Source organism: Pogona vitticeps, chromosome 5 (genome assembly GCF_051106095.1).
Source record: "Pogona vitticeps strain Pit_001003342236 chromosome 5, PviZW2.1, whole genome shotgun sequence".
Taxonomy (NCBI): Eukaryota; Metazoa; Chordata; class Lepidosauria; order Squamata; family Agamidae; genus Pogona; species Pogona vitticeps.
Window position 1 is genome coordinate 84072662 of NC_135787.1, and position 13541 is coordinate 84086202.

At 40.4% G+C, this 13541-nt stretch overlaps 1 protein-coding gene across 1 annotated transcript in view; it reads left to right on the top strand.

Annotated features, from left to right (window-relative positions):
- Positions 1–13541, top strand: part of DHX15 (DEAH-box helicase 15) — a 382063-nt gene that overhangs the window by 274397 nt on the left and 94125 nt on the right. The window lies entirely within an intron of this gene.

The following is a 13541-nucleotide window of genomic DNA, read 5'->3' on the forward strand; positions in this document are numbered from 1 at the left end:
CGGCTCTTGCACACACTGCTCTGGAAGAGGGGTAACGGCCGTAAGCCACCTCCGCGTGCGCACGTGCTTAAGCGCTCGCACCAAGGACGACCGGCTACCTTCCCCCTTGCCAGTTCAGCAATGGCTGCTGGAGAACAAAGGGGGAACCCCCTTTAAATGCCCTCTGACCTGCCCACGCCCCTTAGCCGTCCTTGCATCCGGCCACCCGATGTCATGCGTTAATCCGGGCAAGTTGCCAAAGCCCCGCCTCGATGATTGGATCCCTCCGGTCCCTCTATCGGCGTGACCAAGGGGGTGTTATAAAGTGTTCTTGAAATGTTCCCATTTTTTCAGGTGCATTTGCCTAAACCGGGCCTGGAAGGGTTTCCTCAAGGGCTTTGGCAAATTCATCCACTTTTCTTTGATCATGAGTCTTGCTGATGTCAATACGTGGTTTTCCTTCTTTTTTGATGTGATACAATCTCTTTGCTCACAGTTTTACTCTGTTACACACCAGGGAGTGATCAGTATTGCAATCAGCACCCTGATAACTGTATGTGATCGTAATACTAGGAAGGCTAGAATGTCTTGTGAGGATCACTGATGCCAGTGCTTGGATCTTGGATGTTTCCAGGAAACTCTGTGTTGAAGCTTCGTATAAAAGAATGTGTTGCTGACACAAAGACCATAGTAACAGCAACAGCTGTATAAGGCTAATGGGAAATACTAGGTGGAAATGTCTGGAAGCTCAATATTTTTGAACTACAGTGGTGCCCCGCTTGACGATTACCTCGTTAGACGAGGAAATCACTTAACAATGAAGGTTTTGTGATCGCTTTTGTGATTGCAAAACAATGTTTTAATAGGGAAATATCGCTTCATGATGATTGGTTCCCTGCTTCGGGAACCGATTTTTCGCTTAATGATGATCGAAACAGCTGATCGCCGGGCTTTCAAAATGACTCCTCGCTGTGTAAAATGGCTCCCTGGCGTGTTTTAGGATGAATTCCTTGCTATACAGGGAGCAGAAAATGGCCGCCCTATGGAGTATCTTCGCTGGATGCTGAGGTATTTCCACCATTGGAACGCATTGAACCGGTTTTCAATGCATTTCAATGGGCTTTTTCATTTTGCTTGACAAGAATTTCGTTCTACAGCGATTTTGCTAGAACGGATTATCCTCATCAAGTGAGGCACCACTGTAGTTTAATTCCCCATGGGAGATAGCCTCACAGTCATAATGCTGTCACTTAAAAAGGCCTCATCCTGTGTTCCCATCAAACTAGTTCCTTTCAGTTTTGGGACATAAATTAGCCCTCAGATGAAGATTTTAAAAATGTGGCAAGGAAGTGCTTGTAAATGGAGTTTGGCAGGAATATATCTGCCCTCTCCGGAAGTAAATGTGTGAGTTCTGGAGAGCATTGACACATTCTAGTGGCAGACAGCAGACATGGTACTTGACCCACCAATCTTGATATAGATCATCTTGGCTTCTGGAAAAGGTGGTCAGGTTTTATTATAAGTGACTCAAGAATTAGAAGGTACTAAAACAAGCTACCAATGTATGGGGTGAGGTACAGAGGGAGAGAACGAGAAGCAGGCATTAAGGAAACAATGACAAGCCCATTGGATGTATGTCTGGAATTGGGCAGGAGGTGTACCTAACCTTCTTTGAGGTATATGCTTGATCATACAGTAGGCTCTCACAAAGACACTGGCAGATCTCAGTGGGGAAGCATGTCTCTCTGCCCTGACAGACACTGCTGCTAAAATTTTCAGGAATTGTTAAATTTTTTGTTTTTTGCTTTTGGGTTGTGCTAAGAAGCTTGACATGGCAATGAGTTTTTTGTATTGTTATTTTTGTTCATTAGACATTTTTAGACAGCCTCTATTCCTAATATTCAATGTGGCCTTCCCAGCTGAAGCTGAAATGTTAAGTTAAAATGCATTAAGATAACACATTGTTTGCAATTTGTCTCTTTGCAAAGATGGATATTTTTCATATTTTTGGTGGGTCATGAGCCAACTCAGCTCTGCTCTGTTGACATTATTATTTATGCTCTGCAGCAACATTATCAATGATTTGTCAGTGCTACTTTGGCATAAGAAGCTGTTTAAATTTGTGTTGATCTTGTTGACTGAATAAATCTACTGAATAAAATGGTACAGAAATTTCTTACAAAACTTTTTGCTTTTGGATCTATATCTTCTTCCAAGAGTTTGGATTTTACATATTTTCTGGCTTACGAGCAAACATGAAAGGAAGTGAGCATGCACAGGGTCCCACACATGAGCAAACTGAGGTTAAATAAGAGCAATCATACTGAGGGGGCAATCAGATAAGCATACAGCTCACTATTTGGTTTGCTTTTGGAGCATTTTGGCTCTCCCTATTTTCTGGTGACCATGTGTGATCAAGTAAGAGTGATCCATCCCATTCATTTTGTGAGCTGTTTTGCTTCTTTTTGGCACAGCACTAGGGCTGTAGTTTATTTGGTGTGACTGGGAATGTTCCTGATCACTCTATTCTGAAGTCTGTGTGGATGCTTAATTTGCTCTCAAATAGAGAGCATTGTAGTAATTGATCCTAGAGATTACCAAAGCAGGAACCAGTGTGATTAAGGAGTTCCTGTCCAGATAGAGACTGTGCAATCTGCTAAAAATGAAAACAACAACAACCCAGAGCTGACCATGGCAGATACTGTATTTGTTTCTCCACACAGTAAACCCTTCATACAGTGAGGTTTAGTTCTGCTACTTTGTAGTGAGTTGTCAAAGTTATTTTGTTTTAGAGTCTGAACTGAAAAATCAAAATAGCACTTCCTATTTCTAATTGTTAATGTAGCATCCAATGTGCCAAAGATGTTGTAGTGTGCACTCACTTAAATGAATGATGATAGTTCAAGAATATAACTTGGACAGCTCAATATGTGACAAGAAACTGTGTAAAAACAAAAAGGGGAGGGAGTGTTTATGAAATTTTAAAGCCTGCCTTTCCAGTAAAAGTTTAGCACTTTATTTATTTATTTATTTATTTATTTATTTATTTATTTATTCATTCATTCATTCATTCATTCATTCATTCATTCATTCATTCATTCATTTATTTATTTATTTATTTATTTATTTATTTGATTTATATCCCACCCATCTGGCCTGGTCGACCACTCTGGTTAGCAGCACATGTGCACAAAGGAACCAAATGACAATACACAATAAGGAAAAAATAAAGGGGAGGGACACTAAAAAGGCAAAGCAACAGCTAGTTGAAACATCCATCAACATAACACTTTGATTCAGTATAAAATCAAGGAATACTCTTTTATTAACTGCCATAAATAAATCTGCTAGTTAGCTTCAAAACTGTGTGCCAATTACTGTATAGCAAAAAAACCCTGCTAAAATGACTTCTAAAATAGCTACCTCCTGTGAATTATGCTCAAATTTCACTTTCCAACTATCAGTCTACATTGGGAGCAGGAAATTCTGCAATAAATATGATTAGATCATTCAATCACTCCAGTGCAAAAAGCAGCAGAGTTCCTTGACCTCAGAGGAAATTGCCTGTTTTGCCTTCAGATGTCTTTTTTCCTGCTTGACTTAAAAACCACAAGGAGAAAGAATATTAAATATTTCAGCAAGATAAGAAATCCTCTTAATTACACTATGCATTTCTTAAGCAGCATTTAAGAAATAATACTACACCTTAAAGGCCTGAATTTCCCCAAATTGTGATGTATCAATGTTTAAATGTGCTTATATTCTCAGTTTAGATACAAGACCTACACTCATAAAGTTATGGATTTGGAAGAGTTTTAAATCTAACTCCCTGCCCAAAACCAGAAATATCTCTCTCCACCCAGGAACAATATTATGCCGCAATTGAATTGTAAATACAATTGAGAGTTCTGTAATATCAAAGACTATCCTTTTGGGGAGGGGCATGAACTTTCATAAACAGCCCACTTCTTCAGATGCAGTTGGTATAGTAGTCAAGCAACAGGCTTATATGTGTTGGAAGTGTCAGGATGCAATTCAATTTATACTTGAGAAGATGCATGCCTTTGAGTAGAGAAGGAAGGGGGAGGGAACTTCCTCAGGTTTCCTAGAGAGTCTTTTTCCTGCCCTGACTGTCTTTTGGCCTTAGACTGCTACTCTCATGATTGCTACTCTCTTATGGGTGTCACTTCCTTCCTTCTCACACTTCTCTCTGGTCCTTCCAAAGAGGGGACATCTATAATTTATTCTCTGGAGATGAAAGGACATAGCTCCTGAAATTTCCAAATTAGAGTGAGGTTACATTAGGGGGAAAAAAACTTGTATTTGAATTGGTTTTAGCATGTTTTAAATCAATTTTTTAAAAGATGGCTACTAGAGATGGGCACAAACCCTGGTACAGTGGTTTGGGCTGGTGCCACATACTCCCTTCCCCCACCTCCCCAGCTGGATTCCCCCACTGACCAGCCGGCATATGCTCCTCACCTCCTTCTCTTCAGTTGTTCAGCCAGTCCCCGGAAGGAGCATGGACTTGCCTGTCCTGCCTCCTTGTCTGCGTGGGTGATCAGCCAAGGAGGCAAGGCAAGGAAGCCCGTGTTCCTGCCGGAGGCTGGCTGAAGAGCTGAAGAGGAGGAGGGGAGGAGCACATGCAGGCTAGTGAATGGGAAAATCCAGCTGGGGAGGTGGGAGAAAGGAACACATGTATCATGTGGTGGCACGGTTACAAACAGGCACAAACCTCTGCCCATCTCTAGTGACTGCGTGATGTACATGGAAGCTAAGATTTTCCCCCACCTTGAAACATGTATTTTTGCCAGGAAATGAGGTATTTTACTGAGGAGGAAACTGATTTAGCTTGAATCATTTTGAATGTGAGAATGCCTCTGTCAGTGTAAATTGTGTCTGTGGGATTTGCCATTCCCATCACTCACTGTATTTTAACAAAGTGTAATGTAGGCAAATGGGAAAGCTTGGGGTGCAGGGTCAGAGGCAAGAGGCAGGTGAGATGTGTAGCCTAAGTGAGGAGCAAAGACCTGGCTTTGCAGTGGGGCCTAATTTGAGCCCACAGATTGCAACACAGAAATCAAGGGTCATTCAGCTCATGGCTTTGCAGTGGCACAAAAACATGAAACCGAGGCACAAATGCACATGATTTGTATTTGGGATCTGCCCTAAACCACTGTCAAATTATAGGTCCCATTTGTATGCATACACTGCACAAGAGAAATCATGGATCCATCAGTACATGGCTTTGTAGTCTTGTGAAAACACTGATCCAAGGCAGAGATTCTCATGAATCCACATGATTTTTTCATGGGATCTGCTCCAAACCATTGTCAAGTCATAAGCCCCATTTATACCCACAGACTACAATACAGAATTCAAGGGTCCTTGGGTGTTCAGCTTTGCCATTGTACAAAACCATGGGTCCACATGATTATTATATGGGATCATCCCCAAACCACTCTTCAATGGCCCTTTTCTGCCCACAGATTGGACAGTGTTTGGGGATCCACATGATAAAAATGTTTTTGTGCCACCTCAAAGCTATACATCCAAAGACTCTTGATTTGTATGCTGTAGTCTGTGAGTACAGATTAGGTCTACGATATGACCATGGTTTGGGGGCAAATCTAATGTAAAATAATCTGGATCCATGAGGACCTGTGTCTTGGATCAGTGTTTTTGCACCACTGCAAAGCCGTGCACTGAAGGATCCGTAATTTCTGTGGTGTAGTGTAAGGGTACAAATAGGACCTATATGATTTGACAGTGGTTTGGGACAGATCAAGTCTTGCAAGGTCCCCTCCTTGCTTATTTGGAAACTTTTTGAAAAGGGCAGTGACAGTGGTGAGTGTTTAAGATGGAAGGAGGAAAATGCCTGCTTCCTGTCAGGTCAAAGGGAATCAACCTGTAAGACATCCACAGTCCATCCTGGGTTGGTGTTTTTTGGAACTTAAAAGGGCCAGAATATTTTCAGAAGCCATGCACCGGCTTCTTTCTCCTTTCAGTTCCTAGCAGCACTCTCTCCTCTCTCTCTCTCTCTGCCTGTTTTCCTAAATGCTGTTTCTCTCTACCTCCCAGGGAACAGCAGAAGCACTCTTAAAAGGACAGTGGCACAGGACAAAGCCTCAGTTGCAAGGATTTTTACAGCTAACGTTGCCTTCTCTACCAATATAGAGTAGATCTTAAAAACAGCTTAGTTTTCCCAAGAGGACGCAACACACTGACCCAAATACCACGTGACTACTATGAGATTTAAACCTGATTTTAAAATAACTGATCAAGCTATTAATTTATTTTCATAGTGTAACCATACTCTTGGGTAGCTAGAACTAGGATACCTAATCATGTTTCCTATGCCAAGTTTAGTTCTCTAATAAACACAAGGTTTCTCATTTTCTTGAAATGTGGAGGTGATTCCTTTTCAAAGGGGGAAGTGTGCTTAGATAATCATTCTGGGATTCAAACGGCTGAATGCACAAGTTAATGTTGCTCCAGGACCACTGCTTGCATATGCTCCAGCCATATGCACCATGGCTTTAGTCATGGATGTTGGACAGAATAAAATGAGATACAGAAAATGAGAATTATATTATTAACACAGGTGCTAAATTACAAGAACCCTAGCGAGCATAAACATCCTCGTAACAAGAAAGTCAGTTACACAATTCAGTTACCCTAGAGGTATTAAAGCAGTGGTTTTATGCTTACTGGAGAGTGTCATTTTTAGCTGAAGGCAGGAGTGATCTGTTTTGTCTCATAGTCCTGTTGGAAAAATTAAACAAAGATAGGCACTTTAAATCTCATAATCTGTATTGAAAAGGTCATTCATGGGGAGCTTGTGTATAGCAGGGGTGGGCAATCTCCAAAACTCGGGGGGGGGCTACACATGCCCATCCCTGGAATTTGGAGGGCTGCATCCACAGCTGCTCCAATGAGATTAGGTATCACCTGCATCTACTTTTGTCCGGGGATCAGGGGTCTTTAAAAATCTGTTTACACCCTCTAGTGGCCAAATGTTTTAAAATATTTTAAAACTGAGGTGGGGGTTGAGGAGAGGTTAAGTACCCACGAAACACTGAAAATTTGTCCCCTTTAATACCCAAAGGGCACAAGTCAAATTTTCAACAAATTTTTTAAAAACAGTTTTGGGTTTCATGGTAATGTAAGACCCCAGGTACTGAAGGTCTTGGGGACCCACATATTGGCCATCCTCAGAATATACCTTAAAAGATTTTTTCCATCAGGTATACAGATCATCGATCTGCTTTCAAGCTGAAATACTCTCTTGTAAGTGGAAACTGTTACTCCAACACCTCAGAGGGTAATTGACAGGAATGAAAATTTCAGATTTGTTGGAGTACAAATCCCATAATTCTCTCTTCTCGAAGTTCTACCTGACAGCCACTTGGATGTGCCTCACCTGAGAGAAAGGCCTCAAATGGGGCAGGCACAGGAAGCTTAGGCAGAAGTAGGCTTAGTTAAACCTTAAAATCTTCCAGCTGAAGCCTTTCTTCCAAGTGAGCCACATTTAGGTGTCCGTTGGTCAGGTTGATATCCCAGAATGGAGAATCATGGGATTTGTAGTCCAATAAATCCAAAAATCCTATCCAGTAATCACCTTGTGTAAATAACTGTACTATTGCCAGAATGTTCATGCTGAAGAGGCCACTGAAAATGTATCATGAGTGTCAGTAATCCTGTTGTAGTTTTCATTCTGACCCACAGCTATAACCAGAATGCATATAAGCCTGTGGCTTGAAAATTGTGCTCTACGCCTCTGTAAAGGTGGGCTGTGGCCACAAATGCTTGTGCCAAATACAACGTGTTAGTCTGAAAGGGGCTATAGGTTTCTTGGTTGTTGTGGTGGTTTTTTTGGGCTCTTTGGCCGTGTTCTGATGGTTGTTCTTCCTAATGTTTCGCCAGTCTCTGTGGCCGGCATCTTCAGAGGACAGCACTCTGTTTCCTGGTTGTCTTTGTTACAACACAGTAACACAGTTATTTCCTTGAAAAGCAACTTGTATTTTCTCTTCTTCATAGAACAGGAGAAATGCTTCACTTAAACCACAGTACTGAGGCTGCTGGAGGATGCTTTCACTTGGCTAAACAGAGCATGCAAAGAAAGAAAGAAAGAAAGAAAGAAAGAAAGAAAGAAAGAAAGAAAGAAAGAAAGAAAGAAAGAAAGAAAGAAAGAAAGAAAGAAAGAAAGAAAGAAAGAAAGAAAGAAAGAAAGAAAGAAAGAAAGAAAGAAAGAAAGAAAGAAAGAAAGAAAGAAAGAAAGAAAGAAAGAAAGAAAGAAAGAAAGAAAGAAAGAAAGAAAGAAAGAAAGAAAGAAAGAAAGAAAGAAAGAAAGAAAGAAAGAAAGAAAGAAAGAAAAGAAAAGAAAAGAAAAGAAAAGAAAAGAAAAGAAAAGAAAAGAAAAGAAAAGAAAAGAAAAGAAAAGAAAAGAAAAGAAAAGAAAAGAAAAACACACCCTACCACTGAGCCAGAAAGGTCCCTGACAACTCTTAAAGGGGAAGGATGACTTGATTTAAATACAAACACAAGTGGATGTGAGCTTTTTTTTCTGAGCCAAACTATGCACTCAATGATCCATAGATCATATCTATGTTAGTGTGGACAGGCTCTAACTGGACCCAGTAGCAATATATGCAAAGGAAGCTAAGAACTATGAAGGCAAAAAAAAAAAAAAAAAGAGAGAGAGAGAGAGAGAGAGAGAGAGAGAGAGAGAGAGAGAGAGAGAGGAAGAAGTGCGTTTAGTAGTAATCTGTATGGAGTTTACACAGGGTAAGAGAATTAAACACACATAGACACACACACAAATAGAGAACATTAAAAACAACAACTGTCAACAGCAACATAAACCTCAAACACACTGTAGAAAAGACATTAAGTTCTCAAAGCTAGTCCTATCTGTACTCTGGATCTCCATAGAAACCACATCTTCTCACAAAGCGAAGGGCATTGTTACTTAAACCTGTCTCTTAAAGAAACAGGTTTAAGTAACAGTACACTTTGCTTTGTGAGGTCCGGTACATTACCACAGATGTACTGCTCAAAGTTTTCACTGGGAGACTCAATCAGACAACCTGCTCTAGGCTTGCTTCGCTACTTTGTTATTCCAGGCACCCTGCCTGAGCTCCTTGTGGGATACACTGTTTCTGTTTGGCTCTCAGCCACACACCTGTTTATTTTTCTGACTTCCAAGCTTCTCTGCTTGTTTCTGTTTCCCTCAGATCTGTGTTTTGACCCCGGCTTCCGCTTCTAGTCCCCTCAGCCCTCTCTTCTCAGAGCCTAGGACCCCAAAGCTAGCCCCCCTGGTCTTTCACAATCTTGAGGTAAACCTTAAACTGTTGAATTTTCCTCAGAGCTTCCACTTTCTGTAGTCTCTCTCTGGTCTGCCTCAGAGTCCCTTTTTAAGCTTTTCACCAAGCGACTTTCAAGGGTCCCACTCCTGCCCTGGCAGCACCAGGCTACTAGGTTCCCTATGCTCAGGAAATTCAAGTTTTCTCTGGTTTACTGAAATCTTTTGGCTCACTGGATTATCTTTCGAATCCCACTACGCTGCCACCACTTGTGGCGATCCCCCTTGTGGTCCCTTGTTTCTCTGGGTTCCACAAAGGTAAACACGCCCTTTTCGCTGCCACCAGGTATTCTCTTAATACCAATATGATTCCCACAGACTTAGGAGCTACTCAAAGAATTTAGGAATCAAGGGGTTTAATCAAGCTTTCTTTTATTAAAGAACAAAAATTATAAGGAGAATCAAATATAACTGTTTCAGGTGTTCAATTATATTAAATCATGTACTCAGTCACTGGTATTATTCATATTATGCTTATGCGTTCATTCCTGCTTGTTCAATATGATGTAAACTGTTCAGTTCTGTTTCCTAACCCCTATAATCTATTCCTAAACCCTAACACTCTCTCAATAACTTCTTGTCCCTACTTCTCTCTATCCCTATCTTATTCCAACTCTGTTTTAACTGTCTCTTCCAGCTGTCTAACTGTCATCCTGACTCCGCCCCTCCTGCTCTATCCTCTGATTGACAGGCAGGAATGACGTCATCTTTTGGAATCCGCTACAATGGTTAAATCCAAAAGCTTTAATATGTGAATACCAAGCAGAGAGATATAATATCAACTCGACCATGATGGCTGAACAGTTCTTAGACAGGACAGATCCTGAAGCTGAGGCTCCAATACTTTGGCCATCTCATGAGAAGAGAGGACCCCCTGGAAAAGACCTTAATGTTGGGAAAGTGTGAAGGCAAGAGGAGAAGGGGACAACAAAGGATGAGATGGTTGGACAGTGTCACCGAAGCAACCAACATGAATCTGACCCATCTCCGGGAGGCAGTGGAAGATAGGAGGGCCTGGCGTGCTCTGGTCCATGGGGTCACGAAGAGTCGGACACGACTAAACGACTAAACGAATGAACGAAGAGTATTGATTATTAACATTTATGCCCCCAATTCTAATCAGAAAGAGTTTTTTGAAAAATTAAATAAGGGGACAAGTTTTGGAGAATATGAGGAATGCTGTATTGTAGGAGATTTTAATGCAGTATTCGACAAGAGAACTGAACTCTAGTAAAACAAATAAAAAAGAAAGCCACACTTCATTACCAAAAGCATTCCTCTTGCTTGCAAATGAGCTATCTCTGGTTGACGTATGGAGAAGATATCCGAAATCTACAGACTACACCTTCTTTTCAGATAGGCATCAATCTTGGTCAAGAATTGATGCATGTTGGATTCCCAGAACACAGATGGATAAAATACAGGAAACACAGATATTGCCCAGAACAATGTCAGACCATTGTACAGTAACATTTGAACTTCAGGCATATAAACAACCATCACAGTGGAGATTAAATGCAAACAGATGAAGAAGTAGTGAAGACTTTCAGGGAAGAAATGACAGACTATTTTCAGAGAAATTCTACACAGGGAATGTCATCAGAGATGATATGGGAAGCCAGCAAAGCAGTTTTCCGAGGCATTGTCATTAGAATTACAACAACAAAGAGGAGGAAAAGGAAAAAAATATAAAGAACTTGAAGTAGAATTAAGGAAAGCAGAGGCACAACTGAAGCAAAATCCAACAACGTCACAATTAAAACAGATTCAAGTTGCACAACATAAACCGAATACTTTAATAACAGAAGACTTAGCAAATGAATTGAAATTTGCAAAGCAAACATACTTTGAAAATGCCAATAAAGTAGGGAGACGGATGGCTTATAAGTTGAAAAAGGAAAGGTCCAAAATTTTCAATTTAAACCTTAAAAACCAAAATGGAGAGGTTGTCACAGGCCCTGGAGAACTTAGGAGAATTGTGGAGGAATTCTACACAAAGTTATTTACAGAGGTAGGCGTGCCACCCAAAGAATAGAGAAAATATATTAAAAGGAAAAATCATATTAAATTATCAACAGGAAATTCTGAACCAGCCATATTCGATGCATCACGTTTCAGAGGCATTTGCAAAACAGAAAACAATGAATTCATCAGGAGGTGATGGGATACCTGCAGAGTATTATAGAGAATTTGAAGATGTCCTGGCTATTCCATTTTAAAAAATGACATCGAGAGAGAAAAATTCACAAAACATGGAGGGAAGCGGTCATTACTATTATACATAAAGAGGATACAAGTGTGGAGGAAGTATTGAATTATAGACAAATATCTGTCTTGAATGTAGACTATAAAATATTTGCAACAATATTGGCAACAAGATTAAAGATAGCATTGGTTGAAGTTATTAATCAGGATCAGGCAGGATTCCTCCCAAAGAGACATATAAGATCAAATGTGAGAAATCACATCAACTTCCTGGAGTACTATGAAGCGCATCCTGACAAACAGATGGAAATCCTCTTCGACGTGGAGAAAGCCTTTGATAATGTAAACTGGAACTTTATGACATCTCAGTTGGAAGAAATGGGGGTAGGACAGAACTTCGTTGAAGCAATAAAGATTATTTACTCCCAACAGACAGCAAGGATTAAAATCATGAGACACCTGCTGTTTGCTAAACATATGGTTTCAGAAACTATGTAAGATGATTTCTTATTTAAAAGAGAAGAAAACATAATGTAATGTAATACAATGTAATATTAGCTAACAGTGCTTATACAAGTTTAAGATATAAATAAGAAATAGTGTTTAAGTGTGTAAGTAGTTAAATAAAATATGTAATAGATAGTGAATACAGTAGGACATAGACACAAGTATGATATATCCATGAGTTAAGAAAATGTCAAACTTAATATAAAATTGTAGGGCAAGAGTGGGTGGTGAGACGGGGCGATCTTCCCGCAGAGGCCTGTACAGCTCCTGGCTGTCATGGTTTAGGTTATTGAAGCTAGAATGTAATTTCTAAATCGGATTTGTAGTCATGGAATGGTGAAGAAGGTATCCATCTTAGTCTGTGTGTCATGTAACTAGATGCTTCGAGAAGTTGTTTTCTCTTAGAGCTAGTTGGAATTTTCCATGTAGCAACCTTGGCCAGAGATGATAAGGGCCAAAGACACAACATCCAGAGGAATGTCAACAACACCTGCACATCCCATGAGAAAAGGAGGTGGAGAGAGATGAGACAGTCCTTCGTCCTGATTGGCTTACATCAGTGGAGAATGAAGAAGAAGGTGGTTCTAGCATGTGAAGAAAATGGCAGGATGGTGACACAGAGAGAGGACTTTTTGATCTTTATGGATTTTTGGATTTTACCTTGGATTTTAGATCTTTGAATGGACTTTGGAGTTCCCATTGCGATTGCTAGGATGTAGTTCATTGCAAAGGGTAGAGAAAGGGGGGCTCTGCCTTACCCACCTTTCTAGCTATTAGAGTTTTCTTATTTTATTTTTTTAGCTGGGATTTGCTATGTTTCTAGCTACCTTAGTTTATGGAAATCTATTTGAATGCTATGCTTTGCAACAAACTGAATATCTCTAATTCTTTATTTTTCTAATAAAACAATAATACTTAAGAACTTATGTTTGGTCTCTTGAGCAGATAACCTGGTTAATGTACTTTTCTTTTTAGGCCACAAGTATGCTACTGAGTCCAATTAATTACCTGAGTTTTGCTGGTATTGGCAGACTCTGAGACTCATGGTTTTATCTTTGGTTTTCTTAGTTAATTGCTAATTGGGAACAGACCTGGGAAATGGGTGTTAGTGTGATGGCCTGGCTGTAAGAAGGACTCATTACAGCTTTTATAGGGGTACGCTGAACCCAATACCCTCTCTGTTCCGGCCTCAGCATTCTCTTAGGAGAGTTGAGTGCTTCCACTGGCTTCACATCACCACACAAGGCTAAGCTCAGATTATTATGAGCTGGAGGTTTTATCTCACAGCCTATAGTGGGGTGAGAGGGAGGTGGGGTGAGAGGGAGGAAAGGGAGGGGGGATACAAGGGAAGAGGTGGAGGGAGGGAACAAGGGAGACCTTAGATAGACAATGCAATTTAGAAAGAGATGTGTATAATTATAAGGCATGTAGTAGTAGTAAAATATTTCAGAAAACTAGACTGATTAGAAGTATAACTTATATAATA